The sequence below is a fragment of the Ammospiza nelsoni genome, chromosome 8 (assembly GCF_027579445.1).
Source record: "Ammospiza nelsoni isolate bAmmNel1 chromosome 8, bAmmNel1.pri, whole genome shotgun sequence".
Taxonomy (NCBI): domain Eukaryota; kingdom Metazoa; phylum Chordata; class Aves; order Passeriformes; family Passerellidae; genus Ammospiza; species Ammospiza nelsoni.
The window spans coordinates 29,736,953-29,748,094 of NC_080640.1; positions in this window are offsets into that span (position 1 = coordinate 29,736,953).

An 11,142-nucleotide genomic window follows, 5' to 3' on the forward strand; every position below is an offset into this window, starting at 1 on the left:
ATTCTAGATATTTTCATTTAAAAAACCATCTCAATTTGAAAGTAAAATTTAAAAATGTGACAGAGAGACAGGTTCTGGGAAATTTGACTGAGAAGTAGGAGCAATTGTATTGTGCCTTTCTGTTATAGCTGAGCTATAATTGGTCTAATCGCTACTATGAAAGAACAAAATATTGGAATCTGTTGTGCAGCGGGGTGAGTTACTTTACATGAATTTGAGAAACAGTAACTCTAAGTGCAGTATGCTCCTTACTGCAAAACATTGCAGATATCTCAGATTTAGGGCTTATGGATATTCTACATCATCTTGTATTAATTCAAAATACCATATGCCCACAGATGACATGAAATCATGAAAAAAGGAGGACCAAGGTTTCACACCCCACCTTAATCCCACCATGAATCAACTCTAGCTTTGAACTACTTGGCAAATTTAATGTTCTTCCACTATGGAAAAGGATTGAATGAAAGACCGACACAAAATTTAACTTCACCCGAGGAATACTACTGTAGTTGACTTGGCTGGTTAATTTTAAAAGGTTTCTTAAGAATGAAATAAATTTCCAGGGACAATCAAATCACTTGACATCTTTCAATGGGGGCTTTGTCTCAATGGCAGCAGGATCTGGTATGGGGCAAGATGGAAGCATACTTAATGCTCATTTTCAGGAAGTTGTTGACAGATGAAACTCAAATGTTTCTGGGCCCTTTTCAGATATCCTTGCTGTATTGCTTTACATGTGCTTTGTACCTTTGATTCCTGTTTGGCTGATTACAGCAGACTCTGAGGGTTGGACTGCCCAGCTCACACTGACATCCATGGCCCTTACATGCAGAAATATCCTACTGATTTCTGTAAAACACGTGGCTTCATATGACAGACAGATTGTTGGTGCAAATTGCCAAATCCCCAATCACACCAAAAGCCTCGAATATGCATGACCTCTTAGTGGATATAGCAGTGATTGAGGATGTTTCAGAGCTGAAAGGCAGAACTTCTCTCCTACTCCCAGCTTCTTTGAAACAGGATTTACTGTATTTACCCTTTTAACAAGCTGGTAGCTGACATTGCACTGGGGATATATTTTCCTGCAGTCACTGTCTACCACTGGTACCTGAGACAGGAGTTGTAGAAATAAAATCATCTTTGCCTCTGTACCTGAGTTGAGAGTGCTGAGGAAGAAAAGGCAGTTTATCATCTGTGGAGCTGGCAACACATTTAACCAGCTTAGCATCACACATTTGAGTCATCTCTCCAGGGGGTTACTATGCTTTTGCAGCAAAACTCAGCCGACCTCCTGTGCTAACAGGCCTGCATGGGAAACACACCCTGCAGCTTCCACTCTGCATCCTGCTGTTTCAGGAGGGTTAAGGTGGCCCCAGCTCAGCAGGTGCCCTAGGGAGCAGGAACTCATTTGGGAACAGGGAGCTGTTTTCAGGTTGGAGATGAATGACAACAGCAAAGAATGTCTGTCTGTCCTAAATCTGGCCTAGATTAATGTTGGGGTTGGTGAGTTTTTAATGTTTCATGTAAAAGAGAAAATCTCCTCTCCAAAGCTGAATTTCAGAGTTTCCTAAATTTCCCCCTTTTCACTGGGGAAAGATTTGTCATGTCCTCATGTCTTTGTCATGTCTTCCTCAAGGAAGAAATGCTTGTTTACTATTTCACCTTCTGTTTTGGCCAGGGCTGTCTGCTGGATTCCCAGGCTGCTGGCAAAAGCCACTTCCCTTCAGTCTGCCCTGCCTGCCCCTCACAGGCCTGATATAGGCTCTTAGTCTGCACTGGCCAGTCACCAAAACCTGGAATCCAGCCAGGGAAACCTGCTGTAAACATGAACTTACAGAAAACATCTGGCTGGCTGCTGGCATGCTAGGGGAAGGGGATGGTTAAGGAGCAGAGAAGGCATCCCAGTCTGCCCTTAATTACAGTACCTTGAAACCACTCTGTGGTTTTCAGCCAAGGCTGCTTGTTGTCTTAGGATGAGTGCCTGTAAATTTGAAATAAGTAAATAACTTTCTTGTGAGTCCTTGGCTTAGGATAGCACTAGCAGCATTCTGAAGGGTTATTTAAATGTCAATAACTTTTTCTAATTCGGGCTATAGGAATTAAATAAACCCATGTGGAATCAATAAACTACTAGTTTAAGTTCGTGTGGCTGTGAACAAGTATGTGTGACAGAGAAAACTTCCAGTCAAATAAAAGCAGCAACAAACTTGTTTGCTCAAAACTTATTCCCGTTATTAAATACACAGAACGTTTCCTGGATGTTCCTGTGCACGGTTTCCAGCATATATATAAAATCCGTGCTCCTACTTGCACTCACCCCATGAGTTTCCCACGGAAAGAGGGAGCGGCTGCTCCCGCCGCTGTCGGGCGGGGAGCGCGGAGCGTGTGCGGGCTCCACTGCCCTCTCCTGGGGAAAGGCGCTCCCGGAGCCAGCGAGGACACAGCAGCTGAGCAGAGAGCGATGTTCTGGGCTGAGCTCTGCTGCTCTTTCACCGTATAATACCACCCCTGAAGGTTTTCATCACACTCGTGCTACCTATAGAGAGACTCTAGCCCTGTTGAGTCAGAGATCCCTGTGACCCCCACAACCCCAACAATGTCGATGTGTGAAGTGTTGAGAGCAAGCCACAAGAGGGGCATCCCTGCTGAAAGGCTAAAATATCAGCTCTGCATGCTGCTTGCTGGGGGGACAAAGAAAAGAAGAAAAAAAAAATAAAAAAAGAAAAAAAAAAGTTGCTTCTCAACTGTGAAAATTGCTGGGATACACATGTCATTCATGAGACAAGACTCAAAATAATGACAACTTTGTTTCTAAATAGTGATAGTCTGCCTGCAAAGCTTCACTTTCCAGTCCTTCCTTCTGAAACTAGTTTCACTTACCCTGTATTTCCTGCTCCAACGTGCCTTCCTGTGTTTGTGTAAATACTGCCTTGTCCCATGGCTGGCGCTTCAGTCCATAGAGAGACTAATCGAGCATGTGCCTTCATGATGCAAGTGGCCTTCTTCCTTGAAGGACTGAAATAAAAGAAATGTAGCAAGAGTCACATTTTCAGTTCTCTTGGTCCCATCACCTAGTGTTTGAGTGTTCAGAAAGCCTGTCAGAAGGGTTTCTGGACACATTCAGTTTCTAGGAAACAGTGTCTTCAGAACTGGCCATAGCTTTTATCCTCAAGTAACGAGTAAAGTCAGGTATAACATCTCTCTCTAGCAAACCAGGAGGGAAAACAAGCCTCTAACACCATTTTCTAAGCAGTCTTCTCTTGAGAAGAGATTGAGAAGAGCTCTGTGGGGTGTTTCCCAGAAACTTCCCTCCAAGGAAGCTGGAGCCACTTACATGACTTCTAAATTTCCAAGCACTTGTTTGCATTTGCTCTATGTGCCACTTCTCAGAACCTGTTTCCATTTATGTCTCATTTCTCTGTGTTTTTTTCTTAAAGAAGTTTGCCTTCAGCCTTGGAAACCCTCAGCTCTTTGCTCTAGGTAAGTCAATCTGTGTGTGGTTCTGCCTTTTCCTTAGTTTTTATCAGCATTTATTTTCTGCTCCTGAGGGTATGACTACTACATGTTCCAGTTTCACCAGAAGACCATCCTGACTGTGAATTCTTTAGGACACGGGGATTCAGATTCATTTTCAGCTGTTACTCAATGGATGGCTTTCTGTCAGAACAGACAGTGAATTTTATTGCAGCAGAGAATTAAATAAACAAACAAACAAACAAACACCCCCCCCCCCCGAGATTAAAATAAGCAACATGTTTTGTTTTAACATTTCTAGGGCCAGATTTTTAAGTGGCATAAGTTAGCTTGAGTTTTCTGATCATGTAACCCCTATAATCTGAATGAATAAAAATTTGACATTATTTTATTTACAGTTGGGTTACTTTTCAAGGCTAAAACTCCAGGTTCTCCTGAGGGCAGGCATAGCCCTTTTCATCCTATATTTGGGCTGCTTCCACCTGTTTCACAGGAGTTTGTTGCTATCTTTGATTTGTTTTCTCTGCTGTGATATACTGTCCTTATTCTTTCACCTCCCTTCTCATTCATGTCTCTCTCTACTCCCTTGTCCAACCTTTTCAGCTCTCTTTTCCCTCTTCCTCCTCCTGTCTTTCCTCTTCCTTGGTAGTTCCTTTCCTTCCCCCTTATCTAAGCAATTGCTGCCAACATCTATATTTGGAATAGAGTGGGAACAAGCTATTCTTGTGACTTTACTTTGAAATAACTGAGAGGAGCAGATGATTTTCTTTGAATAAATAGAGGATACATTGAGAAGACAGGCTAGTAAAGTCAAAACAGCATCATTAGAGAATACCTGCCCAGCAGGTTCATTTTTCCCAGCTCTCAGGATAACTTAATCAGGTGTTAGGTCTTGTTTGCTGTGTTGTAGCTTTAAATCCTCCTTTTGTGCATAGTTCCTCTCTCCAGGTTAGTAACCTGAGGTGCTAACAGAGATCTAGCTCATCACCACAATGTCTGGGCTCTCAGACATCAAGAGGAATGACTGCCATCTAAAATCAAATGCCAAAATTAGATGAACCTGGTTAAAGACTTGTTTAACACCTGAACTCAATGCCATTGCATTTCCTGGTGTAGGCACAGGGTACTGTTATGGAGTCCCACTTACATGGGCTAGCACAGAAATATGTTGGGAAGAACAATTTCCTATTGTGCAATATGATTTCTTGATGTCTTCTCACATTAACTCCTTTTCATCACCAACTGTTCCTCATCCCCCCTGCCATTTAAACTGCTGTAAGTAACACATTAACAAAGCCAGCAAGAAACAGAGCCACCCGAGCAGGGCAGCACAGAATGTATTTCTCCCCATCTCCCATATTTCTATGTTTATACAATTAACTCCCACACTGGCAGATCAAACAAGAAATTAGGCCAAATAAGAAAATCAGCATCAAGGCTTAGCTTGTGCCATAGAAAGACCCAAGTCTATTTGTCTAGTACCAAGTGAAGCTGGTTCTGTTAGAACTCTACTCCTGCAATGTGTTTGTGTGTCAAACAGCTTCATAGAGGGGAAGATACATGAAATTACATGCAGAAAAGTGCAAAGACAAGATCTTTCCTTACAAAGTAAGCATACAAAGGAGAGATGGCTATTAATGTTAGACAAGAAGCTAGAAAAAAGTAATTCTTCTACCCATTGATGATTCTTGGTATTTTATAAATGTTCCAGCTAACAAAAATGGTCATTCTGACTTGGTACTTCAACAGTTGTGTCTGCAGTAATTGTTAAAAAGCTCAGTTTGCCTACAGAATATAAGTCAATACCAGTATCTTAGCAGGGTACTCTGGTGCCTTTCTATCAGAATAATATAAAAACAGATCAGTCTTCAAGCAAACAGATTCTTTTCCATGTTCACACTACTACTACTGCCACCACACTGCAGATCTTGAATGTGCAGTGTAGATCAACAACAAACAGCCTAAGCAAAGGGGAAAATGAATGACTTAGACTAAGAAGCAACATCTACTTTCAGCATTAGCAGCAATTCCCAGGAGAGATTGCCAAGTGTTTCTGGGCTTCTGTCCCTTAACACTGAGCACAAGGGAATTTGGTGCATGCAGACATAACAATGTAATAACAATTTCATACTGAATTAAGTACATGTGCAATGGTTAAGTGCATTTGATCAGTATCAGATGAGTTTTTGTAATTTTGTGCTGCCACAGAAAGGAAGTATATTTTATTTATGTGTTCCCAACCCGAGGAGAACAGACAAATGAGCTTTGGCATATTTAGAGAGCACTGGTAAAAATGGTGAACTTAGAGTTCCCTCCCAGTTACCCCTGTCCTATCCCTGCCATGCTAGCAACTTGCAGCTTTCCTCTCAGTGCCCTTGATTCCACATGCTCAGCTGAATAAAAACTGCAAAGAGCATCTGAAAAATAATCTTTAGTTTAAGGCTCACAGGGCATTAAGGGCACAGACCTGGGCCGGCCAGTTTACTGAAGAGGTAGGTAGCCCACAGCTGTACAGCCACAAACAAGTGTGCTTCACTGGTCCAGGGACCAGAAACTGCTTCCCAGGCTCTCAGGAGTGCCAATATGTCTCTGATTTTTATTATCAAGCAGATATAGGATATAGCTATGGCTTGGTTGTACCTAAGCCATAACTAAATCCCACTGAGATGGGCACCCCAACCTCCCTGATCTGCACAAGCTGAGAAAATTAGCATTTTCTGAGCCTTTTTACCACCACTCAGAATGGAGGGAGTTTTTGTACCCAGAGTTAGAGTCCTTGCCCATGGTATGTGATGTGCTGGTATCAGTCTTCCTTTCTGCCTCAAAGCATCTCAGCCCATTTCTTTAATCTTACAGGATAGCACCCAAACCCCTGTTTCAGAGTCACTCTCAGTGCCTCCCCATGTCTTTATGATTAAGGCTTTGGGTTTTATGTGAAGTGAGCCAGCTGCACTGTCTTCTGGGGGTCAGGGTACTTGCCTGGAGAAGAGCTGAGATCCAACAGGAAGACAGAGCTTGTGTTCCAATTTCTGCACTCCAGTGTGGTGCAGGTCACAAGGAGCCAACAGGCTGTGCATCTGTGGAAAGGTGGATGAGAAAACTCTAAGTGCTGCATTACAAGTAGTTAAAACCACAACCTGCAAGCACTCCCCAGGCATCCAAGGATGGACAATCACTGCTGCCATACTCACACCCCAGCCCCCAAAAGGATGTGGGAAAAGAAGGTGTGAAGAAAGAGCTGCTCCACACAGATGATGTTTGTCACTTTAACTCATAAGAGATATCAAGGAACAGGAAGTATTCACCCTGGGACGTACAATAGAATCTCCTTAAAGCTAGGCTGAATAATCATAGAATCACAGAATCAAAGAATCAACTAGGTTGGAAAAGACTTTGGAGATGATCAAGTCCAGCCTATAATAATAACCTATGCTCATAACCACATTATATTCCATGCTGTGATTGAGGACAGTGCTTGTGCTGGAGCACACTAAAAACATCATCTCTGCCACATGCCTGGACAGCCTGACCAGGCCTGCCATGGACTTTGCAGACTTTTTGATAAGCACAATTATTGAAACACAATTTAAAGTTGACAACATGTCTAAAAACACACACAATGTCAGAGGAGGAATGAAATGTTGCTTCCCCCTCCTTCCCCAATCTCATTACAGGCTAAGGAAAAATAATGTATGGAGAATAATACTTCACCATCTAAAGAGTTTTTCTGGTTTCTAAATCTAGTGAAGAGTCATTGTATATTTTGACAGAAAAATGGATCAAAATAATAAAGTGAATACAAAATTATATTGCTGTCAATAATTTAATTTACACAAAATAGCACTGTGACATGGTAATTGTTATATATGATGCAGCATTCAGTATAATATTTGGAGAATGCATTATAGAAAGTCAACATTTAACTACTAAAATCAACTTACATAATCAAAGCTGTCAGAGAATCTTTACAGTTTTATATTAATTTGAATGTAATTTACTATAGAGGTGTCATTCTTAGAGGTGCTTACAATAGTTAATGATCTCTGCATTTCCATTATAAAATCCTATTTTCAAAGGTTCATCACTTGGTCTTAAGAACACTGAACCCTCCGGCACATTTTCTTTTTCCTTAGAAAAACTCTGTTAGACAGTTTAAACTTTTCTCTCAGAGCAGATAGTGTGGTTACTTTCCAAATTAATTTTGAGGATTTGCTAATTTGCTGCTTGCCACTCCAGGATCTCAGAAAAAGAAGGGTTCTTTACAGAAGAAGTCATCACAGTTACATTTTCTTCTTCCATTTTCCTGAGCATTTTTCCCTCAGACCATTTTTCTTGCTGAAATGTCTAAGTAACTTCCAATATTGCATCCAAACCTTCTCCATCATTCCCTCCCTCTTTCCTGTTTAGCTGCCTTTAAGCTTTCTTCCAGGTCCCTCTCCTCATCTCAGACTTTGACTCCCAGCTCTGTTCAGTGTCTTCTCACAGATGTCCCCATTTATGCTGGATCTGCTGCTTCCATGGCATCTGTCAGTCCAGGGGCTCTCCTGGCTGCAGCCTGAGTTTTCTCCCAGTTTCTCTTAACTACACACCTGTCAGCCTCACACCTTTTTTCAAGCTGCAACCAGAATTCACTTTTCCACCCCATTATAAGTGGGGTGGAATCCCTAATCTTTCAGGCTTGATTCCTATCAGACTTTTGCCATCAAGCCACCCAGACCTGCTCTGTAGGTCGGTTGGTGATTTCCAGTTTGCCAGCCACAGGAACTGTGCAGCCCTGAGGCATTAAAGTTGTTTTCCCCTGCCCCAGGCTCTCTGCCCAGGGGGTGGGACATTGCAAATCAACTGCCCACGAATACCTTGTACAGGTCATTTCCAAAACCAGAATTTGAAAGGCAGATTGTCAAAACAAACCTATTACCCAAACTAAAACCAATAATTACCTTACTTTGGTAGACCTGCTCCAGTTCATGGGTCTGGTTTTCCCAAATCCTGCTCAAATTCACTTATTTTTCATCCATGTCACCTAGCTGTCATAGATCCCCTAGCTTTCTGCAACCTCAGTGTTATTAGACCAGACCCAATATGCACAACTGCACCCAAAATCCAAATTATTATTACCATGTAAACATTTAGATTTACATGGACATAGCTTTGTCACTTATCCAGGATCTCTTTATTTTCTCTACAAGGAGAAGAGCTTTTTAAAATATTTGGGATATTCTATTCTAGCCATTCAGTCTTTTTATGGCCACTTTTGTCCTTTGCCCACTCTTACCCAAAATGCTTCCTTCCTTTTTTTCCATTGGTGTCATTTTTGTGTTTGAAAAAAATGAATATATTACTTTCTAATAATTCAGTGATGGAATAAGATGGAAATCTCCTTTCTGTTACACACACTGGAAACAAGATTTGCTGTTTCAGACCAAAAAAAAAAATCTGCAGCTTACCTATCATGTTACTGGAGGTGGAAAGAGAAACTGTTTCATAGATGTCATGTTGTAATGATGGACTTGATCCAAGGGAAATGTGCTCATATTTTGACTGGATAGCACTGGTGACTGACTCAGCAAGATAGCTTAACTAGGACAAATATCAATGATATCACTGGGAGTATTCTATTTGATCATTCAGATTCATAATCTAGTGATACAAAGAAACTCTAGAAATTACTTTTATTTTTCCCAGTGGATATCCAGCTGGGCGCAAGAAGAATTAGTGTCTGAATAAATTATATTTTATAGTGGCTTTTGACACACTTCAGATTTTTAATCTGGTTTTGGGAAAAAAACTCTGGAAGACTGACGATAGCATGGACTACTGTCTGAAAGCTCCAGATGTTATTTCATCATTCTTTGTGTTGAGGAAACAGAACTGGAAGATAAAACTTCAATACTGTCAGAAAAGTCAGCGACTGTATGGATCTCTTCTCTGGGGATGAATGGGACCTGACAAACACAGGAGCTTAGAGGATGATCTTCCAGACTGGATGATAATTCTTCCATTTCCACTGTCCCTCAGAAGAATCTACCAAACCCGTTTATCTTCATTCAGTATTTTTACTGCTTGAATCTCAATGAAGAGGTTTTCCTCTGATGTAGGTAGTCTGTTACCAAATGCCTGCTCTCCCGAGGGTGACGCCCACTTCATTCAAGTATTCCTGGTGCAGCGGGGATGTTAGTGGCTACTGGCTTGCAGCCAACATCCCACACGTTTCCTCCGCAGCAAAAATGCCTTAATTCTGACCCACTGCCTTTCAAGTAGATAGTGAAAAAAAAAAAAAAAAAAAAATCAGTCACAAAGAGCTTTGCTTTTATCTGCATTTCCCCTTCAGAAAGATGTGAAAAAAACCCTTCAGATATTGTTCTTTTCTTTTTCAAGGTCCACGGTCAGCAAGGGTGTTGTTAGAGTTAGAGATTGAGACTGTTTGAGCCTGAGCCACAGAAGAAGCTGAAGGCACTCAGAGTGTTTGTAGGTTTGGGCAGAGGAGTTTGGAGCAGGGTAAGTGCCCAGGGGCTGGATCAGTGCCTGCCGTTGTGCCAGGGGCTGCATCCAGCCCCTCTCCTGAACACCATTCCTTCTGAAACTGTCACCTACCATGGCAGCATGTTTTTCTCAGGCAGGGCACTGACTAAAGATCAGAAAGGACAGTAGATTTTAGCTCTCAGCTGAAGTTTTCCATCCTCATCACATATAGGAAGAACTGAGCTTACATGAAGCTGGGGCAGTGTGTGCTGAGCCCAGTGTGTGAATGAGCAAGAGGAACTCGACCTTGCTCATGGACTGGGCACTCTGCAGGCCTGGCATGGCCACCACCAGTGGCTTTGAGATGTGACCAATTATGCAACACCCACCCATTCTTAGACCCATAAAAGCCAAACACATAAATGGCTTTAAGACCAGTGCACAGAAAATGGATACAGTGAAACAAAGCTGTCCATTTCCTATCTCCATTGCACATAATCCTAAGGGAAAACAACACAAACACGTCTTATATTTGCAAATGTGGCCAAGCAGAGGTGAGGAGAGATCCAGCAATGCTCCCAGGGGAATGTGGAACCCAAAATGACAACATGAGGAGAGCTGGAATCAGAAAGCAGGAAGAAAAAGCTTTTGGCAAAGCAATGGCAAACCATTGAGTTAATTTCCAATGGTGTTGTCAGGATGCAAGAAAGATGAACTACTCTCCAAGTTAATGTTATGTAGTGAGAAATATTTGAGGGAAGACATTAAGAAATAGATATAAATCAAAAAGATACCAGGAAAGAAAACCCCAAAGACAACTACAATCTGGGAAAAATCACCAAGTGGAAGGCAGATGGCCAAATCTTGTGATACAGATAGAAAGATAATCTACTTGGTTCAAAAGAACAAGAAAGTCTGGATGGCTAGAAAGAAGAGAGATCATTAAATGGAAAGAAAGGAACTAATTAAAGAAATCATTAATGCTGACCTTGCATAAACAAAGTTTCAAAGATTGCACACATGCTAATTTGAGGATCAGGATGGCTAGAGGTATGGAGACAATTAAAAATATTCACTCCTCTATACCAGGCATAATGGTAGAATCTGAATGGAGATTAAAAGTATTTGGTACGGTTCCAGTGGATTATGATCTTGGAAAAATAACATGGAAACAGATGTGGCAATATCCTGAATTTAAGG